This window comes from Amblyomma americanum, chromosome 3 (assembly GCF_052857255.1).
Source record: "Amblyomma americanum isolate KBUSLIRL-KWMA chromosome 3, ASM5285725v1, whole genome shotgun sequence".
Lineage (NCBI taxonomy): Eukaryota > Metazoa > Arthropoda > Arachnida > Ixodida > Ixodidae > Amblyomma > Amblyomma americanum.
The window spans coordinates 87,693,695-87,703,518 of record NC_135499.1 but is presented as its reverse complement, the minus strand read 5'-3'; the positions used below and the strand labels follow the sequence as shown (position 1 = coordinate 87,703,518).

General features: G+C 44.1%; 1 long non-coding RNA gene across 1 annotated transcript in view; it reads right to left on the bottom strand.

Annotated features, from left to right (window-relative positions):
* Positions 1-2,041: 2,041 nt before the first annotated feature.
* LOC144123138 (uncharacterized) overlaps positions 2,042-9,824 on the bottom strand; it is a 15,743-nt gene continuing 7,960 nt past the window's right edge. The window contains exons 3-4 of the long non-coding RNA XR_013313018.1: positions 7,002-7,080; positions 2,042-2,209 (exon numbers count right to left, since the gene is read on the bottom strand). This is a non-coding gene — a long non-coding RNA (uncharacterized LOC144123138). The remainder of the gene's footprint in view (positions 2,210-7,001; positions 7,081-9,824) is intronic.

Genomic DNA, 9,824 nt, shown 5'->3' with positions numbered 1-9,824 from the left:
GTAGAGTCTTTAGTTATATCATGTTATGTGGTATTCAGTATGCTCAGATGATGCAGATGTGCGTTCACATTTTTGCCGGTGCGTCTTTCTCCATAAAAATAACAATGTATAACATCAGCTATGCTTGCATTATTTCGCTGGTGATTAAAATTTGAATTTTTACCTACCCTAAAAAAAATAATGACCAATTAGGGTTGTATGCGCTTAGTAATAAAATTATGCGCTCCAGTGAGACCTACTGACAGGTTATTCGCGGTTTGATAATAGCAGGATAGATTTACAAGTTTCCAACTGTGTAGCCCAACAGGAAATAATAAGACTCGAATGAAAGTTTTAGAAGGCCGTAGTTTATTTGTTGGGTTCAGCTGTTCTGTAAAATAATGAAGAAGCGTATGCGGTGGCCATTGATTTCGTTTGCAATACGCCTCGAGAGCCATTTGTCGTTAATAGCAATTTCAGCGTGTAAATCATACATTCGAAGTGGCAAGGATATCAGAAAACAGACAAAAGGTTGGCAACGAGAAAAATCGGCGGCTGAAGTAGATGTCTGATTGGTCACCTGCGTTTGATTGCACCAACCATGGCTTGAACTTTGTATTCAAAGCCAAAGAGGCCTAACAGCATTCGCAATTTCATCTTTAAGTTTTTGCTGCTATATGTTTTTTGCCGCGGTAAAGGGGAAAACATGAGCTCCTGCACAAGCGGAGAATGCCCTGTCAAGCAAGTGCCCGCTCACCAGACTAAACTTAACCGCGTCCACGCTTGTGCTTCGAGGTTCTGTTCGCGGCACGTTTCCCCTTGACCCGCAGCGGCGCCCTTCCATTTTGAAGACTCGAGAAAGAAAAAAACCCTCTTTTTTGTGGAGCAAAGATGAAAGTTTTGCCCACATCAGTTGTGGATAAAATGAGAAATAATTGAAGTACAAAATTTCTAAGAAAATTTTATTGCTTAAATCGCCCTCTCTTTGCCTCCCGTCAACTATTTGATGCAAAAACGCGTAAGTAAACACCGCGAAGATATTTTTGCTCATTTTAAAGGCAGAAGCCATGGTGTAGGCTTGCGCGACTTGCTTCGGCGACAGACATGCGCTAAACACTTAACGTGTAGGCAGCCGTCCCACTGGTTGTACTTAGATTGACCAGATGCACGCATCTGATTCAACGGTGCAGACACAGCTTCCACCAGCAATAAACGATGACATGAAGGGTAGGTCTCGCTCTGCTATTAAGGGAGTGCGTGTGATGAATGCGCCGGAGCCGGCTAAAAACAGGCCACTAGCCCGACAAGTGCTTGTTTCCGCATGAAGCGCCAGAAATGAAAACCAAACACTACTTCTTCAAATCGATTGGTCAGTATCGTATATAAGTGTGCGGTCTACGTTTCTACAGAGGAGTAATGCCAGTTCAATAAACAATAAAATATCAATAATTTTCTTACCTCTACAAGTAATTTGGTGCGTTAAATGTCTTTTACAAGGGGTACCAACCGCAAAAGATAACCGGACAATTTGAATTTGGTTAGTGAATGTTCTCTTTTGCTCTTATATTTCTTGCGACAAGAAAAGCATTAGTTGTAAGACTGAACACGGGCTTTAGAATCTTCAAAGGCTTGCGCTCAACGAAGAAGACGACGAGAAGCGCCGAACACTGCGAAGCTCGAGCGCCGAACACTCCGAAGCTCGAGCGCCGAACGCTCGGTCGCTCGTGCGTGCTCTGGACTGAACGCTGTCTTTGATCTGTGCCTGGACGGTTCCACCGGTTGTTCGTGACTCTGTGCTTATTACTGTGCTGCGCTCTTATTACTGTGGTGTGCTGTGTGTGCTGCATTAGTAGTGTGCTGTGTTCTTATTACATAGTTTTCAGTTGGCCTTGTAACTGTAAGAGTAGACGAGCTGTTGCTGCCACAGTCGGAGCAGCCTAAAGTAGCTTTAATATTCCTGTGCAAAGCGAAAATATCAGTAGAACTCGTTATGTACGAAAGCTTGCGCAATATTGTAAAGAGAGAGGCATATTAAAGGACAAACAGCAATGAAGCCCTTTAATGTATAAGGTTTAAAAAAGGCTTCAAGTCGGAAGCTTGAGGTGTATCGAATGTAGAGGCAACATTATCCAATGGGCTTCGTAGGCAGTTGACAGATGCCATAACAGCCGTAAAAATTCCAACCTTGGCAGCTACATGGCGACTCGCAGAGGCGGTCATATGGGCAGACCTGCGTTGGGAAAAGCCTATATGAATGTCGAGTATGTTTTAGAGATGTATTTCTTGATACCGCATGCCTTATATGCGCTACAAAAAACGACACTAGCATCATATTGCGTCCAGTACTTTTTCCTTTAAAAGCAAAATTCCGAACTTGCCCAAGTCTCCGCCTGCACTCAAAGTAAGGCGATGCCATCTCCTCGTCGCCGCAGTTCAGGCGTGGCTGTGCGAATGGAACACTTTTTCGCAATAGTCATGGATCGACTGCATTTTACTTAGATAACTCTAACGAGGTGTCTGAAAACAATCTTGATGCGTTCTAACCATAAATGCTGGTCTGAAGCGTGGAAAACTGGTGGTGCAACTTCGCCACCCTTCTACTCCACAGGATTGCGGATCATCGTATAACACAAGCATTTCTCTGTCAAGCTGCCCAGCTCTCGGCCAGATTAGCTAAGGCAGCGTGTGTCTGAAACAAAACTGATCACTTGCTGTTTATCCTTGTGACACGTCATATTTTACTAATCTCTAGCCTCTCTCCGCCACGGAATTCAAGAAATAGGAGCGTAAATCTAGTTTTAGGAAAGTAATTATGCGGAATCAATCTTGTTCATAACAGAGGTAGCTACGTATGTGCTAGGAATTGCCGAAGCCTGGCACCGTTCTTTGTGGCTAAAGCGGTGAATCATTGTATGCTTTTCTGCGAAACATCCATAACAGGACCGGTGCTGCTGCTCACCAGAAATGCACTGCACTCATTGAAGCATATTTTTTTTCAAATTTTTGCTCCTTGTTTCCGCTTCAGCGATTATTCACTAACTTCGCGACTACGATGGCAGCTGGTACAGCGGAATGCTGTAGGAAAGGAAGCCACTAACTTAATTTTGTCAACTAGTGCATCTCCAGCCGAGCAACGCAGAAAAGTGTGTGTTTTGCATAGCGGGGTGCAGGCGTTCTTAGATAAAAAGGGCAGACCGTCAGCCAAGCAGACTGATAAGCAGTAGGCAGAGGTTTGGGTGGATTTACGCAGCTTATGGAAGTGGCGCAGAAATTCCGCGCTAACTAGGAATCAACACAATTTTCCTGATGACAACTTCGATCCAGGCATCGCAACTGAACATGTATGACTGATTAAATATTTAGGAGCGCATGTCGTTCCATTCTTCACAACAAATGTTGATATCAAGGGCATTACGTACATGGGTCTTAAAATCTATTCTTCCTCAAATGTAGCCGGCAATAGCTAACCCGCAAACAAGTTCTTGTGAGAAACACTTCACATTTTATGTCTCGATTTCAGTACACACCCATCACCCGCAATCCGCATCAGTAGTGCTTGTGGAATCCGTTTGAAGCACTTCAAACACAAGATCAACATTTGTGGCAAATGATTCTATAACTAACTATGGTGATAAGCTGGGATCAACTTTGTCTTTAAGACAATAGAGGTTAACCCAGCAGCACAGCTAATTGGCACAATATTGGAAATGTGTTGGCAAAGGCAGGTCCTAAAAAGCACCAGAGTGAAACTGTTAATTTTCAATGTTTGTCCGATTACCCGTGCTGCTTGGGTACGCTCGCCTCTCTTTCTTCATGGACTATACTATAGTTCATTACGCTCGTGGCCCGTGGCTCTGGAAAAGCAGTTCTGCTCTCTGCACACCATATACTGCCACTTTTTTGTCACCAAAATAAAACTTAGCATTCACAGATTTGTTTCGCTATTCAACCCTCGTCCTTCCCAGCGTGGGCTGGAACAGCTTATCTGAACAGCTTGAAACGACTGTTAAAAAACGAAACATTTGGGAAAGCCTATGTCATATTTCAGTGTTAGCTGCACTCCTTTCGTAGCTATTATTTTTTTTCATGTAAACTGTATGACTATACCCTAGTCCACTGTATTCAACCTCTGGACGGGAACACACGAACTAATTTCTTCGCTAAATTCCTATTACTGAAACAATATGCATATGTTTTGTGCTTTGATTTTAGGTAATGCAGAAGAGTCCTAGCTTGACAATCTTGATTGGGCATCTTTATCACCTAAGTTCTTGTCATTTTAAAAGTAAATATTTTCTTATCTCGAGGCCCTACATTCTCAATGTAGGAGTACAATTTCGCGCATACCCATGCCGACTCGCAACATCCTTCGCTTGGTTTTGGAACATCAATACCGAGAGGCGCTAGCACAGAGTGCCACTGTAGGTTTATTCAACAAAATGCTTTAGGTATTCGTTGCTTCCCGTGCTGTTTGCACCGACAGCATTGTTTATTGCGAGACCCTGCTGGGCGCCACATTGCGTACGACGAAACAAAACAGCCGACGTTGAGGCAGCGACAGAACATCGAGCGTTAACACACATAACATAGGTCGCCGGTCCGAATCCCTGTAGCGACCTAAACTTTAATTTATTAGTAAGCTTATGCTGCACGAAACGCCAAAGCGTATGCCACCACCTCGAACGCTTCGACAAATGGGTCAGCGGCAATCTTCCTATGAAGATCCAAAAAGACGGGGCACTGGGGGGTAACGTGCCACCGGTTCGAATTCTAGCCGCGAGCTAAGCTCTAAGTTTGCTGATCAGGTTATGCTGCACGAAAGGCTGAGTCGTAGGACACCATCCGGAACATTCTGCGACAAACGGCTGGCCCATAAATTTTGCACGAACATCGGAACATAGTGGCCCGACTTTGACGCTTGCCAGATAGTGAAATACAAACCGGATTGACATGGATTTTATCATAGATTCTGGCACCACGATTCTTTCTGTTATTATTTGATACCATTATGTAAACGCCTCGGCTACCATAAACCACTGGGATACTTAGCCGTTGCTATGCGGCCGCCACCTTGGATCCTATCCGAGGAATAAGCATAACTCGGAGGCTCGAAACGTGACCAGTAGAGCTTAGGCTCTGAAATAGATAACACTTCCCTTGTCCTCGCCTTCACTTCTGTGCCCTTACCACCACCTTTAGTCTGTCGTGTACATATAATAGGCAGTCTACGCACCGATCAAGCGAGGGGGTTCTGAGATAATAGGTGCTGCACGTTTAGACGCGTCGTCTTTTCTCAAATATTTTGTATCAAACATTCCTTACGAATATAGCAGCGTCATATTCTATATAAAACATTTATGTTTCACTTGAGTACACATATACGAAGTAGCGCAAGCCGTATATCACTTTCGAGTTTCCGCCCTGATTTTACAATTTTGTGGTTAAAATTTGTTAAGTATAACTGCTGTTAGTTCGTGCAAATGTTGTATCTTCCGGACAGGAGAGCGCCATTTGAATGTGGGGGTGGGCAATTATTTCATGGCCGAATTGTCCATTAGTGAATGATGATATATGCGAAACACTATAAAGTGAAAATTCTGTAAACTTCTTATTGAATACTCATCAATGATGCTAGCAATGGGTTTCTGCAGACTTTCTATTAAGGACACAACTTTAAGCAACCCGTGTCACGGCAAAAAGAGTGTTGTCGACGGCGTCCACTACCGGCGTCTTTGTCGTTAACCGTGAGCGAAGAATGCGCGAAAATATCCCAGGGAAGCAAACTAGATGGCAGGTGGACCGCATAGGACTCTTATCTTTCTGGCATCTGGTAAGACAGGCGTAATTATGCTTTCCTTAAAGCCAATTTTCATTTCACTTTCCTTCCCTTACGGCGCGGGTCAGGTGTCTATCGAGATATGTGAGACAGGCGTCATTTCCTCGTTTGACCTCTAACTATATTCAAGGTCGAACTTGCGGCCCAGCTCAGGGCGCGAAAAGCTGGCGTAGGGAAGCTTTTCGCTTCAAAATAAATTTCACAATTATAGCCACCAATATGTGATCAGCTTGCGTTTCACCGATAACTGCTGGAGGTAACAACGTGCGGCAGACAGTACAGATAGCCAACACAACAAGCAAATTTGTTGGCGTTCGGTTTAGTGCACAAAAAGTTACTCAGCTAAATAATGCCTAGTCAATGCCTAGGCATTATTATAGGCATTAGCCTATGCCTAGAACTATGATTTGTTGCAAGAGGTCGCGGTCACATTTCTTGCCTCCGTGCCGCTGCGGCTTCTATCTGTCGCACATTATAGTGCAGTTCGTCTAGTTGCTAGAGAAAAGCAATGTAGTATGGAGTCCCGCCTGGGCGCAAAAATTGCAGGCTTTTGTTATGATCAGATGATTTATGCTGACACTTAGTTTGACAGCTGTGACTATGTGTGCTACATAAACTTCGGGGAAAATATTACCTTGAAATAAGCAGGATACATGGTAGTTCATCTGTGAATACTTCCGTAACTATACTTGTTGCACACTCACAAGCAACGCTAGCTTTCCGCAATGAAGAAAATTTTCTTTAGGCTAGAATTATTTCTTTATTTATTAGTGTTTACTGATGCATTTGGGGCAAGTGTTCCAACACACCGTACAAGTGGTCTCTTTGCCATTGACCATAAACACGAACGCAGATATACTGCGCTTCGCATTGTGCCGATTTCTGTAACTTGCGGTGCACCCATTATCTTTCGCTATCGAATGTTATGTGCATTGGTATGAATGTCTGCGGCGCCTGATGCTCCAAAATCGCTTTTCTCACAGAGATGTGTTGCTCTAGAGTTACAGTGCGTGGAAAAAGGACACAGAAGTTCTATTGTCCAAAAAAGGGATATTGAAGGCCTGATGTTACGTGAGGGAAGCTGATAAAGGTGCATAATAAGATGTGAAGTTGATTTTGTTTTCGAAGGTACCTATAATAGACTTCTTACGCTTAGAAAGACGCCAGGAATGGAGAAGACACCTACCTTTCCGACACAAGAGTATTTTTCGTGTTTCTTTTCAAAGTCACCACATCCTAAGCCTAGTATAGGTTTGGCTGTATCACTAGAAAGGAAGAAAGTTGAAAAAAACTGTTATAGCGCGAATTTATTTCTTATCTCCAGGATACGCTGGAAGAGGCCACTAGCTAGTCTTCGATATTGGGCATCCATCAGTGGTGAACTTTTAATCTTGCCCCCACTAAATGATTAGTCAAACCAGCGGAACAATTTTTGATGCAACGAGTCACGAGGAGGGGACAAGTGAAGCCACCAGGTAAAGTATAAAACCGTTCGAACTCTAAATCACGTGCTGCATTGCTGCACTAGTTCCCACCAGCGGTGTGCACTAGATTCCGTCGAGACAACAGCAGCTACTTCCGCTGAACCCTTCAGATAGAACTTGCGGAACTGAGCGCTGCGGGCGCCTTGCTTTCTTTTTTTCCTCTGTCATGTAGGGAAGCCGAAACTTGTGGGAGCCGTTGTCAGGCAGAAATCAACCTTACACCGCATCACCAAACGAGTTCAAGCGTGGCGAGTTAGGCTGTGGAGGGGATGTTGTAGTGCATGCCGTATTTATGTGAAATTGTTCTGAGGTTCAAATTTACGGTTGGGCACTACGACGGACTAGCCGGCTGGTGTATCTCACATGGAGGCGCAGGCAAGGAAACAAGATATGCACCCTTACTTGACCTTCACTGTCTCGATATCGGAATACAGTGTAGTTATAGAATAGTGACGTAATCAAATCGAAAGACTGCTCTTTCAGCATACCAGCGGTGCGTGAGCGTCTGTTCTTCGCGGCGTAGATGACAATGGTAGGCTGCGGAAACGGTCAACTATAGTAGAAGTAATTTGGGGGCGAATGGCTTCGGCCTTAGCAATACTAGGAGGAAAGCCCTTCGCCACGAAGGTAAAGCAGTCTATGCATGGGAGCAGCAAACCTGAGCAATGGTATAATTGCTGATCGCGCCTATATGGCACGGTGGAAAGATTAAATTGGTCATTCGGCATGAGGAAACTGCCCAGCGCGGAAATGAGGCGGGTCCAATTGTTTGCTTTTTGACAAGTAAGCAGGACAGTTGATAGGCAGCTGGGCTGGCTTTCGGGAGTAAGAGTTTCGATTTACGGTCTTGAACACAAGGAAACTCAGCATGCCTGTAGAGAAAAACGACGGCAGCCTCCTTCACTCGGTTGTTACTTTCACCTCAGGTGCTCTCATGTCGCTTGTCTGATTTCCAGCCCAAACATTCGCCTGACCCAGAAAATGAAATCTGATAAATATACAAAACCCCACAGATCGGCTCACAGTATCCGAACCTTTTTATGAGTTTTGTAGGACAGAACAACGTTCAAAGCAGCGTTACTTTTGTTCGCTTTGTATTCCTTATCGGATATTACAAAACCCCGCTGTTACTACTCAGCGTGTTATAGTGAATGGTACACTGTAGGTGGCGTCCTGTTTTGTCGGAAAACAGTGAGTTTTGTACGAAAACCCCTGGCTTGCAAACTCTAGCTGAACGAGCAAAGTGCAGTTAGTTGCAGTCTGATCCTCCAGCTTCCCGACCAAAAATTGTTGGTATTTCTTTGCAAGTGAAAAGATCCAGATGCAACAGCAGAGATATCTTCATGTTATCTTCATTGGCTTTTAAACTCAGTAGGCTTGCCGAGAATCGCTGACGTTCATTCTTTGTGGATCTTGTGAAACAACCTGTCCCACACATGCACAGCGCTGGCGTGTTCCATTGATGACGCCCGGTGATGTCACCAGCTTTCTTCAACTGGAGCTTAAATTTCAGATTCTAACTGTCACTTTCGCAGCGAAATTTCCTTGGCTATCACAGGGCTCTCGTTGAACAACAAAGACCTCCAGACTGCGCAAAACTGCCTTTTAATAACGACGAGAACTCTGCTAAGATACGTATTTTATTTTTTAAACCGCAATGGTTTTACTAAAACCCATATTACAGTTTTGGCTCGCTCAGAAGTGCGTGTGCTTAATTCTAACATACTATTTCGACATGTTGCTTGTGAAAACGAGAGCGCAATGTGCTTCTGAGACAAAACGTGTTCATTATCCCTGCGCCGAAAGCCGGTATGTCAGTGTGCATGTTAGCGTCTTTGGTTAGAGAACCTAAATGTAGTCGCCTTTAATGTACAGCAAAGCGCGCGAAACCATAATGTTACATTCACCTATCTGTCTGCACGGAAAATGATGGCTGTAGATACTCTTTCGCCGTAGCTTTGAGGTTGTTGCCCCCTATTCAACACCTATCACTGTGTGCAGGGTGCCAGAAATACGGATTCACGCGGACAGCACTTACAAGGCCACATAGATAGTTGGAAATTTTGTCGTCCTCATCATGAAATGATCACTTTATTTCCGTCATTTGTTTTAGCAACCACGGCAGACGACACATTGCGTTAACTGGACGTTTGGTGCAAGCCAACCATGGCACCTGACAATATGGGCAACGACTTTTGGAAGATTAAGGCACGTGACCTCTTTCCTACGGTGTTGTTTAAGAATCAGCGAAGCTGTTAACTACCGCATATACAGGAAGGTGAAAGAAAACTCTTAGCGAAAAAAGGCTGTTCTAAAAATGCATTTCCAACATGATGACTTTAATTTCATATCAATTTTGCATTTCTTGTTCCTATGCCTAAATTGCAATAATAGTAATAATAATTGGTTTTGGGGGAAAGGAAATGGCGCAGTATCTGTCTCATATATCGTTGGACACCTGAACCGCGCCGTAAGGGAAGGGTAAAGGAGGGAGTGAAAGGAGAAAGGAAAAGAGAGGTGCCGTA